The sequence below is a fragment of the Macaca mulatta genome, chromosome 8 (assembly GCF_049350105.2).
Source record: "Macaca mulatta isolate MMU2019108-1 chromosome 8, T2T-MMU8v2.0, whole genome shotgun sequence".
NCBI lineage: Eukaryota > Metazoa > Chordata > Mammalia > Primates > Cercopithecidae > Macaca > Macaca mulatta.
In genome coordinates, this window is record NC_133413.1 from 130,507,136 (window position 1) to 130,523,935 (window position 16,800).

The window sequence follows — 16,800 nt, forward strand, 5'->3', positions numbered from 1 at the left end:
CCTGCTGCAGCTCGGAGCACGCGCGGCGATGCAAATAACACATTCGAGGAGAGCAGAGGAGGTGGCTAGCCGCAGCTTGGACAGTTGGAATGTCGCAGGGACCACCTTGCAAATCACAGTCCTTCTATAGGGATTCTCACCTGGGCATGATGGAGGCAAATTTGGAAACCTAAGAGTACCACTTGCTTTCCTCTCTCTTTGCTCCATCACCAGCCTTTGGTGGTGGTGAAATATTCTTTTCAGTTTTCCAAGGCAAGAAAATATTTTCTCACAAAATAGGGTTCTGCAGAATTTTCAGTTTCCACCCACCTTCCCACTAACATCTATGAAGAATCGGGCATGGACGGTGGGGACTACGGGTCAAAAATAAGTAAAGGTGTTGACTTTTCTAGAGGCCCCGCCCAGCAGGTGAGCTCGCGGGACCGATCTCCGGAGAGCCAGCGCAGGGCCCCGGTGGCCTTCTGTTCTTCACATCTCAGGGTAGAGCCTCTCAAAGAGTGGCCTGCAAAGATATGAACCACCAGCGGGTGTGAAAATTGCAGAGTCCCTGGTCTTACCTCAGGCTCCTTGAACCAGAATCTTTGTGGGTGGGGAAACGGCAAGTTATGAGGTACAACCACATGAAATTGCCTACATTCGTCCTTTTGTAACCTACAAAAATGTCCGTTTTGATATCTCCAGCTGGTTCCCTTGCACCTTAAAGTCTGAGCATCGCTGCTTTGGCGTTTTAGAGCCCTTCTTGGACTTGTGGATACCTCTTTCCCTCGGAGCGCAGGGTCTTTGACGCGGGAAGGCAAGGTCTGTCTTTTGGGAATGGGGAAGTGGGCACACAGCACCTGAAAATAGGAAGACTCGAGACCTCCCAAAGCGAGCAAGGGGCCTGGTTTGGGAGCTTGCACTAGCTTCTGCCCCAGTGGAAGGGAAAAACCCCGGTTTGTTCTCGGCGCGCCACAGCCGGCTGCCGCGCGCACCTGGGGGTACCGCCAGGTTCGGGGTAGGCGAGCGCGCGGGCGGCACGGGCTGGCTTCTCCACATCTCTGGTAGGGCGGGGATGGGGGAGAGGAGGAGGAGAGAACGTGGGGGGCGTTATGGGTTTAGGCCTGCCTCCCACCTCCCCACCTCCCGCCCCCGCGGCCACCCTCCGCTCTATAATTGGCTGCCGGCGGGCCTTCCTTTCTTCTTATCTGATCCTGGGCGCCCAGCTGGAGAGGCGGAGGCAGCTCCAGGAGGCTGGGAGTGGAAGCTCAGCGGGAGCAGGAGGGGGAGGGAGGGAGAGAGAGAGAGAGAGAGAGAGAGAGAGAGAGGCTAATTAAAAAAGGGTACTCCGAGGGAAGAGAGCAAGGGCGGTGCGCCGCCAAGGACCAACTCGCGGCGGAGCTTCGATTTTCCGTAGGCGCGGAGAACTCCCAACCTGGGCTGGAACCTTGCCCAGCACAGGTCAGTTCGTCTTTCTCTGCTGTTCTTCGGCTCGGCTTCGAATTCCATGCATGAACAAGGAAAAGGGGAGACAGCGAGCCACCTGCAGATGCAATGCAGTTCCATGGACTTTCTTTTCACGCGCGCTCCCAGGATGGCCTGGGGACCTTTGGGATGGGATGGGATGGGATGGGATGGGATGGGACGGGTGCACCTGGATGCCTTTTCGTGAGGCTCACGGTGCAGGGAGATTAGAGGCATTGGGTGATGAGAGCGCAGAGATATTGGAAATACCATGTGCTGCTCCGGGAAGCTTTTCCCAGTGTTTGGGTGACGTGAGCATGTGGCGGGAAGAAGCTGCGTTTGGCTGCGGGACAGTGGCGGCTCCAGCATTTCCATATAAGAAGGGGCTTAACAAAGGCGGTAATTTGGGTGGGATCCGTCTTGAAGGGCTGTGTGTCCATAAAGAACACGCAGTTTTTATTTAGCTTGTGTTTGTGATAACTTGGAAGAGCTGCTGACGGAGATCACAGGGGACGAAACTCACCCAGTCACCTGTTGGCACTTCTACAGATTTGGGTAGCTGAGGACCAGGCGCTGGACGCAAAGGGAAACAGCTAGGCAGAGCGCGAGGACGGAGGATGGCGGCAGTAGGCGCTCCTCCGCCTCTCTGCGCCGGGAAGCTGGGATGCTTCGTGCGTTTTGCTTCGGTGCCAGAAGCCAGGAGGTTGCAGTTTTGAGAGAGGCACCGACAGGTTGTAATGTTGGAGAATCCTCTCCGATTTAGCTTGCCGACCTCTCACTTGCCCCCTTTTATCTCTCTGACATCCCCCCGCACCCCGCGTCCCCTCAAGCCTCCTTTTACATAGCGTCTGGGCGGATAGGCATCCGGGGCAGCTGGGCTTTGGCGCACGGAGCCTTTACAGTGGCCTCAGTCCCAGGGCAGAGCCTGGAGGCCGCCGACAGGTCCAGGACCACAGGTGCTCAGATCTTGGTGCTGGGTTCCTGTGTCCTCTGTGGCTCAGGGTTGGTCTGCTAAGGACCAGGAGAGTTTTGGACCTGCCCTTACGGAAAGTGTCCAAATGAAGCTTGTGTGCAGCTTTCACACGGGCCAGGATTTCCCCCCAAGCATTGCTTCTGGAGCTGCTGCTGAGAGCCGCATTACTTCTGCAAGTTCTGGAGAGTCCTCTGTTGACAGCAGCTGAAGAGGGTGGGAGTGGGGGCAGGCAGGAACAAGAGAAAGATGGGAGTAAGTCTTTGGTGGCTGTGGAGAGGAGAGCAGAAATGAAAATGGATTTTCCTGAAACTCCCCTGTTAAAGGCCTTGGGGCCCTTCCTCTACCGAGGGACAGGGAGGGTACTTTTTATAATACTTGCAGTATGTGATGGGCTCTATTGAAATCCAGCAAACAGACTTTAAGCTGGATGCAATGAAGGACCTGGTGTTCTGTTTCTGACAGCGTGGTCCAGTCTGCACGTAGAGAACTCACTGGTAAATTTAGAATGAGTAAAGGAATAAATGAATGAATGAGCAGCTTGTGGATATTTGGTTTTTCAGAAGAGTAACTTGGATTCCTCTGAACTCAAGTGCTTCACTATTATGAGGTAAACTTCAGGATAGTTTTGTTTACTTGTTTTTTAAACAGCTTTATTGAGATATAATTCATATACCTCTCAACCCATTTAAAGTGTACAGTTCAATGATTTTTAGTGTTTTCACAGAGTAGAGTAAATCCAGAATTTTAGAATATTTTAGCACCCCCAAAAGAAATCCTGTACCTATTAGCAGTAACTCCCCATTTCTCTCTAACCTGCTGCCCTGTCTGTATGGATTTGCCTATTTTGGACATTTCATATAAATGGAAGTATACAATATGTGGTCCTTTGTGGCTGCTTCTTTTACCTAGCAAAATATTTTCAAGGTTCATCCATGATGTACAGGCTATCTTTCTTACTCTCTCAGTAAATACTGTGTATCCATCCTCTCCTTCTCCCTGGGGAACCCTGAGCCAGGATAGACCTGAACCTCCACTGCAGCCCTGACCTCCTGTGGGTCCCTTTGAAAGGACAGGCGCCCCACTGGTAAGGCCTCTTAGTAATTCCCTGGGAAGTATTCCTTGGAACCCATCAGGATTCCTGGAGCAGTTTTGGATGGATCCCAGCCTTCAAGATTGATGGGAGGAGCCTCTTGGCACTTATCCTGCTGTGAACCGTCCAGCTGAGGATTTCAGAGAACTCTTGGGGCCCTCCACGCATGTCTTGATTTTTCAGAATCAGCCAGGGCTGGTCTTAAAAATGGGCCGAACAAATCGATCCGATTTGAGGGGCTCTAGGGAAAGCCCCTAGCTCATTAAGAAGACCTCTTGGGGAGTCGTCCTTTCAATCTTAAATATTTCCTAGTGTCATACAGTAAAACACAAATGTCTTTTGCCCGTTTTCAGTTGACAGCCTTTGCAGTGATACGACTGTAAAGCCACATTGCAGTCACTTTTATCTAAACCCAGCCAAATGACTGTTGTTTTCCTGGCCTGTCTAGTGTAACCTAAGATCCCTTTAAAGGACAAGAGCCTTCCTGAATTGCTGCATGATGGAGTGGTGCTGTTTGAGCACCACTGAGCTAACAAATTATCTGGGATTATGATAGTCCATTGAGAACAAAGTTGTTGGTAAACGAGGCACTAGTTGATTCCCCCAGGGAACTGACAGTGGAGTGGAGGGAGAAAGTTTAAAGGAAAGTGATAAAAATAAACTTTCTTCTTGGCAGATTTGCCCCTAGATAGTGCTGGCTGTTAGGAAAATACTCATTCTTCTTGACTCCTTCTGTGAGTAAATAAAAAATGGCGGGGATCCAGTTACTTTTCTGTATACAGCAAACTTTTGTTGTAGACCAAACTGCATCCTGTTCCTGTGATGTGATATGTGTGTGTGTGTGTGTGTGTGTGTGTGTGTGTGTTGGAAATGTTGGCATATTTTTAAAGTACGTACTGGGTATCTGCCTTTTTCTCTTTTAGAAACACACTTAAGTCTCCCAGTTACTTGGGGAAGCAAATAATATTCCTCCTTTAGTGATCATTGAGCTTCAAGGATAAGAAGTACCTTGTATGGGATCACAAAGCCAGCAAGTGACAGAAATATGATTAAGAAAAGTTTATATGGGGCCAGGTGCAGTGTGGCTCATGCCTGTAATCCCAGCATTTTGGGAGACCAAGGTGGGTGCATCACCTGAGGTCAGGAGTTCAAGACCAGCGTGGCCAACATGGCGAAACCCCATCTCTACTAAAAATATAAAGATTAGCTGGGCATGGTCGTGGGCACCTGTAATCCCAGCTACTTGGCAGGCTGAGGCGGGCATTGAGAAATAAAAGAGCATCTATGGGAAGTTCTGAGCATTCTTTAAGTCAAAGTTTAGAGCCTAGACTCCCCATTTCCTCCAGGTAATTTTTTTGTTAGTGGTCTTGTTGCACTCTTCTCTCTATGGGCCTTTGTCGGAGCTACCCTGAAAGGTGTCCCTGTGAATTTTAGGGAGCAATGTTTTCCCTCATTTCTCCTAGAAATTATCTGAGTTGCTTACAAAAATTGGTCCAGAGGTAGGTTGCACTTTGCTAAGTCCATTGCAATGTCTTAGGGTGTGTCTTTATCTAGGAGCAGTCAGAAGGCCCTTTATTGGATAAAGATCTATTCCTGGGTGGTCTTTTGTCTCTGGCTTTTGCAAAGAGGAGCACATTTAATTGATGTCTAAAAGTGATACTTTGCTGTGGGTTGTTCGCTTCTGTTCTTCCTTCATTTCCCGGCCCTGCCTCCTGCCTTGTGCTGGCACTGTGCTAAGCATTCAAAATACAATAGGGAATGATATGCTTTGGCAAATGGAAATGCCAGTAGCTAACTACAGGGTCGTGTTCAATGCTACAGAGTGGAAAATAGAGATTACTACCACAGGAAACAGGAAGAGCATCTGACTCCAGACTTGGAAGATCAAGGAAAACTTCCTGAAGGAAAGGATGTCTAAATGGAGATGTAAAGCTACCCTTTATACTGATTACAGATGTACATTGTAGTTAAAAACAATCTCCCATTTCTTTGACAGATGAACTATGTCAGTGTTTGAAAAAAATGAAGAGAGAAAAAAAGCCAGGTGAAGAACATTCCTGTGTCAAGGAGCTGTCATTCCAATTTGCCATATTTTTGGAATGGCTCTACCTTCTATCATTTAGAACATACAGCATCAGTTTAATATTGTTTGAGCAGCTGTATAACTGAGGCTAATTTTCAGTCAAATTCCTTGCATTTGAGTGATTCACAGGGGTGCTGCTAACCTAATAGAATTTTTCTGTAAATTAGAAAAAGGTAGCCCCTCTCTGCAAACCTATGCCATTGGGAGAAGAAAACAGTTCTGTTTTCTCTGGATAACACAGCTTTGCACTGGGGCACATAACTTGGAAGCAGAGTGTCTGCCAATTTCAAGTGTCATTGACCCTATGCCAAGTGTAAATTGTTTAGTTCATTAACTGCAAGCTGTACACACATCAGCCTTGATCATTCAGTCATCAACTATTAAGTCAATCAATATTTACTGATTGCCTATATGTGTTGAACTTTTTTGAATATGGGTTAAACTACCCATCTAGATGTCTGGTAGTACCGAAGATCTAGAAGGTTAAAACAGTGAGTGAGCCCATGAAACTAGCTGGAGAATCTCAATAAGATGAGGGACAGATGCAGTTCATTGGAGGCCTGGTTGGTGAAGGATCAAGTTTGGTGCTACTGCTGGCTGGTGCTCATCCACAAACTGTTACCTGCCTCTGATAAGACAAAAACTACACGATGATGTAAATCAAATATGTCAATAAGCACACTGTTCACTAAGCACACTGTTAGTTCAACTGAGATTATTATTATTTTTTCATAGCAAGGCTTTTCTGTTGAAGGAAGCAAAACAATACATAGACTTGCATATTGGCATAAGCTCCTTGTCTCATTGAGGACCAGTAACAGTTCATAGACGAGCTACTTTGAGTAGCACCAGTCTAGGCAACATTGACCCACATTTGGCCAGAGAGGTCATCTTGGATCCATTCTGCCTTTATACTATTTTCTTTTCTCTCTTTTCGCCTTAGTGTTTCTTTTTTTCCTCTGCCTCCTCATCTTCTTCCTCTTCACCATTTTCCCTTTTCTTCTTCCTTCCCTTATTCCTACTTTACTGTTGCTTTCCCCTTCCATTTGTTATTTCTCTCTTAAACAAAAATCACTGTGAATTTTATTCAGCTTTTTGTCTTTTAAAAAGCAAAATTAAAAAAAGCCTACAGTGTACAAGGTAAGAAATAAAAATGGAAACAATCACTAACTTGGATAAAATTAAAAGAATTGAATGGTAATTAAAATAAATATATGCCAATAAATTAGAAAGCCTGGATGAAATGGATTATTATTTTTTTTCAACTTTTATTTTAGTTTGGGAATACAAGAACAGGTTTGTGACACAGGTATATGTGTAATGCTGAAGTTTAGGGTATGAATGATCCCATCACCCAGGTAGTGAGCATAGTACCCAAAAGGTAGTTCTTCAGCCCTCACCCCCTTTTTTTCTTTCCCTCACAATTAGTCCCTACTGTCTGTTTTCTCATCTTTATGTCCATGTGTACTGTTTAGCTCCTACTTATAAGTGAGAATATGTGGTACTTCGTTTTCTGTTCCTCTGTTAATTCACTTAGGATAATGGCCTCCAGCTGCATCTATGTTGCTGCAAAGCACATGATTTTGTTCTTTGTTATCGCTGTGTAGTATTCCATGGTGTATATGTACCACATTTTCTTTATCCAATCCACCGTTGATGGGCACCTAGGCTGATTTCATGTCTTTGTTATTGTGTATAGTGCTGTGACGAACATACGAGTGCATGTGTCTTTTTGGTAGAATGATTTATATTCCCTTGAGTATATATCCATTAGTGGAATTACTGAGTTGAACGGTAGTTTTTTAAGTTCTTTGTGAAATCTCCAAACTACTTTCCACAGTGGCTGAACTAATTTACATTCCTACCAACAGTGTATAAGCATTCCCTTTTCTCTGCAAATCTGTTTTTTTTTTTTTTTTTTATCTTTTTAATGATAGCCATTCTGATTGGTGTGAGATAGTATCTCATTGTGGTTTTGATTTGCATCTTTCTGATGATTAGCAATGTGGAGCATTTTTTCATGTTTGTTGGCTGCTTGTGTATCTTCTTTTGAGAAATATCTGCTCATGCCTTTTGCCTACTTTTTTAATGGGGTTATTTGTTTTTTGCTTGTTGAATAATTTAAGTTCATTATAGATTCTGGATATTAGACCGTTGTTGGATCCATACTTTGCAAACACTTTCTCCCATTCTGTAGATTGTCTGTTTACTCTCTTGATAGTTTCTTTTGCTGTGCAGAAGCTCTTTAGTTTAATTAGATTCCACTTGTCAGTTTTTGTTTCTGTTGCAGTTGCTTTTGAGGACTTAGTCATAAGTTCACTGCCAAAGCGCATGTCTGGAATGGTATTTGCTAGGTTTTCTTCCTTTTTTTTCTTTTTCTTTTTCTGTTTTTTTTTTTTTTGAGATGGAGTCTCGCTCTGCCGCCCAGGCTGGAGTGCAGTGGCACAATCTCAGCTCACTAAGCTCTACCTCCTGGGTTCAGGCGATTCTCCTGCCCCAGCCTCCCTAGTAGCTAGGATTACAGGCACATACCACCAAGCCCGGCTAATTTTTTGTATTTTTAGTAGAGACATGGTTTCACTGTGTTAGCCAGGATGGTCTCAAACTCCTGACCTCATGATCCACCTGCCTCCGCCTCCCAAAGTACTGAGATTACAGGCGTGAGCCACCGTGCCCGGCAGGTATTTGCTAGGTTTTCTTCTAGGATTTTTTATAATGTTAGGTCTTACATTTAAGTCTTTAAACTGTCTTGAGTTAATTTTCATATATGGTGAAAGGTAGGGGTCCCATTTCATTCTTCTGCATACCGCTAGCCAGCTATTCCAACACCATTTATTGAAAAGGGAGTCCTTTCCCCATTGCTTGCTTTTGTTGACATTGTTGAAGATTAGGTAGTTAGTTGTAGGTGTATGACTTTATTTCTGTGTTTTCTAACCTGTTCAGTTGTCTGTGTGTTTATTTTTGTACCAGTACCATGCTTTTTTGGTTACTGTAGCCTTGTAGTATAGTTTGAGGTTGGAAAATTTGATGCCTTCAGTTTTGTTCTTTTTGCTTAGAATTGCTTTGGCAATTGAGTCTCTTTTTTGGTTTTGTTTAGAATTTTTTTTTCTATTTCTATGAAAAATGATATTGGTAGTTTGATAGGAATAACATTGAACCTGGATATTGTTTTAGGTAGTATTCTTTTTTTCTCTTTGAAACAGAGTCTTGTTCTGTCGCCCAGGCTGTGTTTTGGGCAGTATTCTTATTTTAATGATCTGTAATTAATTATTTCTAAACAAAGTACAGATTACTGAAACTGATTTTTTATTATACAGGAATTATGAATAAAAGATTAGGCACAAACATGTTGAAAAAGTTGTTAAAAAGTAACCTCTCCAAGAGTACCGAACTCTCCCCATGGTTTTGCAATTGAATGCTAATGAAAATGTAAAAAATCAAGAACACTGTGCTATTATAACTGTTTCAAAGCACAGTATAGAGAAAGAAGAAAAAATTCAAAGTTATTTTTTATAAAACCAGAAAAAAATAATACTGATATCAAACCTTGACACAGCATAATAAAAAAGAAAAGCTACAGACTAATTTCACTAATATTGATGTACTTATTGATATGAATAGCATATTGGTAAATAGAACCCAAAACAATAATTCACAATGATCAAGTTTGGCTCAAATTTTACAGGTAAGTTTAGCATTAGAAAATAGATTAATATAATTGTCATATTAAAAAGTTAAAAGAAAAAAAGTTAGGTGATCTCCTTCATAGCTACCACAATAATTTAACATTTTATTTCAGATTAATAGCTCAGTAAAGTTTACACAGATGGAAATTTACTAAACACGATACATTTATGTCAGTATATATGTGTTTGTCTTCTCTAACAGTCTGTCTAGCCATGTGTCTTCAAAACCAAAGTCATGCCAAAGAAGCATTCCTGAATAAGAACAAGACAAAATTTCCAGGATAAATATTCTGGAGATAGTAACCAAAGCAGTAAGAAAAGGGAAAGAAATGAAAAACATAAAATTTGGAAGGTAAGAAGAAATGTATCATCTACAGAAAAAATTAAGGAAATCAATTATTACAAACTTTAAGAGTCTGAAAAAATGTTAAACTATTCAAGGTAGGTTACAAAATTAATATAAAAATAAAATTGCTTTACTATAATTAAGAAACAACTTGGGCTGGGCGCGGTGGCTCAAACCTGTAATCCCAGCACTTTGGGAGGCTGAGACGGGTGGATCATGAGGTCAGGCGATTGAGACCATCCTGGCTAACACGGTGAAACCCCATCTCTACTAAAAAATACAAAAAACTAGCCGGGCGAGGTGGCGGGTACCTGTAGTCCCAGCTACTCGGGAGGCTGAGGCGGGAGAATGGCGTGAACCCGGAAGGCAGAGCTTGCAGTGAGCTGAGATCCGGCCACTGCACTCCAGCCTGGGCAACAGAGTGAGACTCCGTCTCAAAAAAAAAAAAAAAAAAAAAAGAACTTGTTCAAAAGTGATTAAGAAAAATCCATTAACACAGAAAATAAAACATATATGTATATAATATGTAGAAATAAACTCAAAATGTCAAATTTATATAACTCTTTAAAGTGCTTATGAAGAAATGGAGATGACTGACTTGAATAAACAAAGAATATATTCTTTTTTGATGTAAAGATGGACTATTATATAAAAAAGGTCAATCTACCTAAATCAGTCTACTAATTTAACATCCCAATTTGAGTAGTTTTGGTACCTAATCAAAAATAATCAGAAAGAAAACTTAAAAGAAAATATTAAAACATATTGTAAAGTTTTGATACTTACAATTACTTAATAGTCACACATAAATAGAAAATCAATAGATTTGAAAATAAAATATAGCATTACTAACCTGTGAACAAAAGGCAAATTATTCTGTAAGTGGTATGGGACTAATTTGGATAGACATGGAGAATAAAAGTTAAAACTTTCCCATTTACATCACAGTAAGTTTTAGATGATGAAGGATTTCAATTTAAAAATTGAAAATGTTATAATACTAAAAGAAAATATAGGAAAATGCTACAATTCCAAAGGAGAAAGAGACTTATATGCATGTCATAAACCATAGGAGATAAAAAACAAAAAAAATAAATATTGGGCAACATATTATATATGATGGAAAAGGAGCTACATATTAAATGCAAAAATTTCTTATAAAAAGATGAACACTCCTAGCTGGGTGTGGGGGTTCATGCTTGTAATCCCAGCACTTTCGGAGGCCGAGGAAGTCAGATCACTTGAGGGAAGGAGTTCGAGACCAACATGTCCAACATGGCGAAACCCTGTCTCTACTAAAAATACAAAAAACAGCTGGGTGTGGTGGGGCACGTCTGTAATCCCAGCTATTTGGAAGGCTGAGGCATGAGAATCGCTTGAACCTGGGAGGTGGAAATTGCAGCAAGCCAAGACTGCATCACTGCACTCCAGCCTGGGTGACAGAGTAAGTGAGACTCCGTCTCAAAAAAAAAAAAAGAACAATTCTATAGAAGAATGACCAAGGATATGCCAGATAGTCCACCAAACAAAAGACGTCTTAAGTAAATGAAAGATGTGCACGGCGATGTTGTATGTTGAACTACAATTTTTTCATACATGAAAGAATTTGCAACTGTTAGAGCCAATGAGTTTATGGAAAAATAGACACATATACTTTTGGTGGTATATAAACTGGCATAATCTCTTTGGAGATCAATTTGGCAGTATCCATTAATACTTTTTTTTCTTTTTGAGACAGGGTCTCACTCTGTTGTCCAGGTTGGAGTGCAGTGGCACAATCTTGGCTCACTGCAACCTCCACCTCCCAGGTTCAACTGATTCTCCCACCTCAGCTTCCCGAATAGCTGGGATTACAGAAGCACACCACCGCAGCCTGTCTAATTTTTCTATTTTTAGTAGAGATGGGGTTTCACTATGTTGGTCAGGCTGGTCTCGAACTGCCAACCTCAGGTGATCTGCCTGCCTTGGCCTCCCAAAGTGCTGGGATTACAGGTGTGAGCCACCATGCCCAACCCATTAATACTTTTTAAAAGGAATAAACATACCTTATGACCAGCAGTTTCACTTTTAGCAAACTGTCTTAGAGAATATTTGTCTGTGACTTTTTTGAGATTTTGATTAAAATTGCTTTGTATCTATAGATTATCTTAAGAACATTCTAACAGAATATATATTTTTTTAATCCATGAACATGATGCACTGCTCTATTTAGGCTTTCTTTCATTTCTGTCAGTAATACACTTTTGTATTTTTGTATTCTGAAGAGTATAGAGGCCTTGCATGTCATATTAATTTCTAACTATTTTATGTTTTTGATATCACTGTAAATAAATTTAAAAATTTTTTCTTTTGGTTTATTTTCTGCTATTATATAAGAATACAATTGATTTTTGCCTACTGATCTTGTCTGTCAGTCTTTCTAAATTATTAGTTGAAGTAGGGTTTTGTTTTTGGTAGATTCCTTAGCATTTACTGGTAAACAATCATGTTGATTGTGAATACAGTCTGTTTACTTCTTCCTTCCCATTCTTTCTGCCTTTTATTTCTTTTTCTTGCCTGATTGCACTGACTAGGACCTCTAGTACAATGTTGAGTGGAACTAGTAATAGTTAACATCCCTATTTTATTCTTGATCTTAGGGGAAAAGCATTCAATATTTTACCATTCAGTGTGATACTAGCTATGGGGTTTTCACTGATGCCCTTTATTAGATTGAAGAAGTTCCTTTCTATTTTTAGTTTGCTGAGTTTCTTTAAAATCCTGAATGTGTATTGAATTTTCTGAAATACTTTTTGTCCTTCTATTTAGATTACACACACACACACATCCACACCCCCACACACACAATACATATATATGTATAAAATCTCATGCTAAATGATTAGTGGATATTATCTTGATGGTTAGCCTTTTTCTCCCTGAGGGAAGAAACATACTAAACATGCTAGATAATTTAAAAATATTAAACCAATATTACATTCCTGTAGTAAACTCTACTTGGTCATTATTATTATTATTTTTATACATTGTTAAGTGCTATTTGATAATATTTTGTGAAAGATTTTTGTATCTATGTTCATGAGGGTTATTCTGTGATTTTTATTTTTTGTGATGCTGTCTAGTTGTGATAAAAAGGTTATGTTAGGGCCGGGCAGCACTTTGAGAAGCTGAGGTGGGCAGATCACTTGAGGCCAGGAGTTCGAGACCAGCCTGGGCAACATGGTGAAACCCCATCTCTACCAAAAATACAAAAATTAACCATGTGTGGTGGCATACGCCTGTAGTCCCAGCTCTTCGGGAGGCTGAAACAGGAGAACTGCTTGAACCCAGGAGGTGGAGGTTGCAGTGAGCCAAGATTGCGCCACTGCACTCCAGTCTGTGTGACAGCGAGAGTCTGTCTCCAAAAAAAAACCAAACAAACAAACAAAAGGTTATGCTAGCCTTCACCTGTGCTTTCAGAAAGAGTTTGTGTAGAATTGGTATTATATTTTCCTTAAATATTTCATAGAATTCACTAGTGAAGCCATCTGGGACTGTAATTTTCCTTGTGGAAATATTTTTTAATAACAAATTTAATCTCTCTAATAGATACAGGGCTATTTGGGTTTTCTATTTCTTCATGTGTCTGTTTTAACAAGTTGAGTATTTGAATAGTTTATTTCCAAGTAAGCTAAATTGTTGGGATTATTGGCAAAAAGTTATTTGTATTTTTCCTTTTTAGTTGTTTTTTAGTTTGTGAAGTAGGCAGTTATATCCTCTGTTATTCCTGGTATTGTTAATTGTGTTTCAATCTTTGTTCCTTGACCACACTTCCTAAAGGTTTTAAAAGTTTATTAATGTTTCAAAGAAGCAAATACTGGTTTTGTTAATTTCTACTAATGTTTTCCATTTCTTTAGTATTTGCTTTTATCTTTATTAATCATTTCCTTCAACTTAATTTGGATTCAGTTTGCTCTTCTTTTTCTAGCTTCTTTAGGTAAAAAATTAGATCATTGATTTTAAATCTTTCTTCTTTTTTATATAAGCATTTAAACCTATAAGTTTATCTCTAATTCTTTAGCTGCATTCCACAAATTTTCACAAATTGTACCTTTATTTTCATTCCCTTTCAAACATTTAAAAATTTCCATTGTGATTTCACCTTTGACCCATTGATTATTTAGAAGCATATTGTTTAATTTTCAAATATTTTGAATTTATAAAGATATTTTATTATTCATTTTAAAAAAATTAGATGGGGTCTTTCTGTGTTGCTCAGTCTGTTCTCAAACTCCTGGGCTCAAGCCATCTTCACACTTTGACCTCCCAAAATGCTGGGATTATGGGTGTGAGCTACCACACCCAGGCTATTATTCATTTCTAATTTAAATCTGTTGTCAGAAAATATACTCTGTATGTTTTCAATCTTTTGAAATTTATCAAGTTTTATTTTATGGCCCAGAATATGGCCTATTTTGTTAAATTTTACTGATACACTTAAAAAATGTACATTTTTGCAGTTGTTGGATGTAATGCTCAATAAATATCAACTACTTGATAAGAGTTGTTCACATCTATATACTGATATATTGTCTAATTGTTCAACCAGTTCTTGAGGAGTGCTGAAATCTTCAACTTTGCTTATTGCTTGTTTCTTTAGTCTTACTAGTTTTTGCTTTATGTATTTTGAAACTCCATTATTAAATTTATACACATTGATGATTAATTTTTCCTAATTAAATGATCTTTATCATTCTGAAATGTCCAGGATTTGGGGGCAGTTTTATGCAGATTTTACTCCCCCTGCTCCCACTTTGTGTCTCATTCCATTCTGACATTTCCCTTCTCAATATCTAGTTTCTCTAGTATTCCTGAATTCTGTTCCCTGATGCTTTATGCCAGTAAGACAGCAGCTTTCCCCCTGATTTCTGATCACCATGCCATGCATAGTGGAGAGTTCCCTCAGAGAGAAAAAAGCTAACCACCAAACTAATAGTAACAAAACTAGGTCTTCTTTATTCCTAATTTAGAGTTTTTCTTCCTATGTCATGATGCTAACAGATAAGTGTAATAATTGCTCACTTCCTCTAGTACTTTTTAAGTAGATCTCGTTAGCTAATCCTGAAAATCCTTTTTTTATGATTCTGGATGTGAGGAGGGTAGTATTTCAATAGTGAGAAGAAGTAAGGAGGAATACCCTCAAGGCAACACACTGGATGATACATTAAGCCTATCTCTTTTGTTGTTGTTTTTTTGGTTTGTTTTTTAATCTACAAAAATATGTGACCTAGATTATCAATTGACTGTAAAATTCTCTTTCTATAAAGTAGATATTAACATATATATAAAATGTGGAGTTGAGGAAGGCATCCTAGAGATCATTTTATCCAGTTCCCTTGCCCCAAATTCAGGAATCCCTCTGATAACATCTCTTATGGGTAAAACTTAGCTAGTTTCTGCTCCAGAATTTCTGGTGACAGAGAAGCAATGCTTCTAATTGTTAGAGCTGTTACAGAACTTCTGTGGGTTGGGAGCATCGCAACTGATTAGAGTTCTGTTTTCAGACGCTACACAAAATAATACGGTTTTATCTTCTACATAAAAGCTCTAATATATGAAAACCTCTGTTATGTGTCTCTGATTCTTATTTTTCTTTGGTATAAAATATGCTTAAATATCACCATTTCTTTCAAGTCTTCTTTGCATAAACTTGTCAACGGTTAACTGCTGAGTCTTTTTCTAAGCCTATGAATTACTCAAGTCAAGTCGTCCGTGTCTTCATATGATTGATCGTTTCAAATCTGTATAGAGCTATCATCTGGAGAATGATAAAAATGGCTAGAAATTTATTTTGAAAAGTCTAAACTGGTTCACTCTTGCAAATAACTGTTGCCTCTGTCATTATCTGGATATTTAGTTTTTGCCTAAATGTTTTTGCCAAGTTAGTCCCACAACCTTAATGTGATAGAAGAGATAAAGGCTTCTTGTTTCTCCTTCCTTTTTTAGCATCTGCTCAAGTAGCAAATTCATTTATTATGATTCCCCTTTCCTTTTTTGTTCTTTCAACATGTTGTGAACATGCTACTAATTAGAAATTTTTGAGAGTTATCTGTGTTCTAAGTAAGTTAACTAAAATATCACGATCATCTTAAAAGGTAGACATGGCCAAGTGCAGTGGCTCATGCCTATGATCTTGGCACTGGGAGGCGGAGGTGGGAGGATTGCTGGAGCCCAGGAGTTCAAGACCAGCCTAGGCACCAAAGTGAGATCCTGTCTGTATAAAAAAAAAATTTAAAAAACTCAGCCAAGTGAGATGGCATGTGACTGTAGTCCCAGCTACTCAGGAGGCTGAGGCAGGAGGATCTCTTGAGTCTAGGAGTTTGGGAATGCAGTGGGCCATGTTCATGCCACTGCACTCCAGCCTGGGTGACAGAGAGAGATCCTAAAAAAACCCCAAATCAAAATAACAACAACAATAAATTAATGAATTAAAAAATAAAAGATAGATATTATCTCACACATTTCATTGATAAAGAACAGAGAGTGGTTAAACCAGCTAGCCAAGGACCTATAGCAAATGATCACAAGTGGCTTCCTCACTCCCAGTTTTCTATTCATACCACCACCTGTGCTACCTTTCTGTTCTGTTTCATACTTATTTCATTCGGTTTTGCAATATGATTGCTGACGATCTTGCTTTTCAAGTAAATTGTAAGTGAGCTCACCTAAGGTTCACTTTTCAATTAATCTCTTTTTTTCAATTAACTATAAGTGAGCTACCAAGGGGAAGATATGGTATAAAGTTTTGTATCTTTCTTATTACCAGCTACAGTGCTTTGGTTGTATAGTAGGACTCTTAATAAATGATTGTTGAAATGAACATTTAATACTGTAAATAACAATCTCTCTCAGGGCATGGAGTTGCTGGATATATGGTATATCAAATAACTAACAAGAATTTCATTTAAGTTTGTGGTTTATTTTTTGTAAGTCAGCAACAATCGAATACAATATTATCCAAGGTTTGTGTGTATATATGTGTATAAATCTTGGCGAGAGAGAGAGTGTGTGTGGTTTACAAAAATGTTAGGATAAATATTTAAGGAATTTTAATAAAATTGGCTGTATGTTAGTCTGGGAATTTTGTGGGTGCCTGTAAGCATTGCTTAATGCTTACACTTAGGGCCTTTGCTTGTTATCAAA

General features: G+C 39.7%; 1 protein-coding gene across 4 annotated transcripts in view; it reads left to right on the forward strand.

Annotated features, from left to right (window-relative positions):
• Window positions 1-949: 949 nt before the first annotated feature.
• The window catches only part of COL14A1 (collagen type XIV alpha 1 chain), a 245,313-nt gene continuing 229,462 nt past the window's right edge, over window positions 950-16,800 (forward strand). For all 4 annotated transcript variants that reach the window (XM_015145926.3, XM_015145924.3, XM_077943973.1 and 1 more), the window contains exon 1: window positions 950-1,437. The gene's annotated coding sequence lies outside the window, so the exon portion shown is untranslated. The remainder of the gene's footprint in view (window positions 1,438-16,800) is intronic.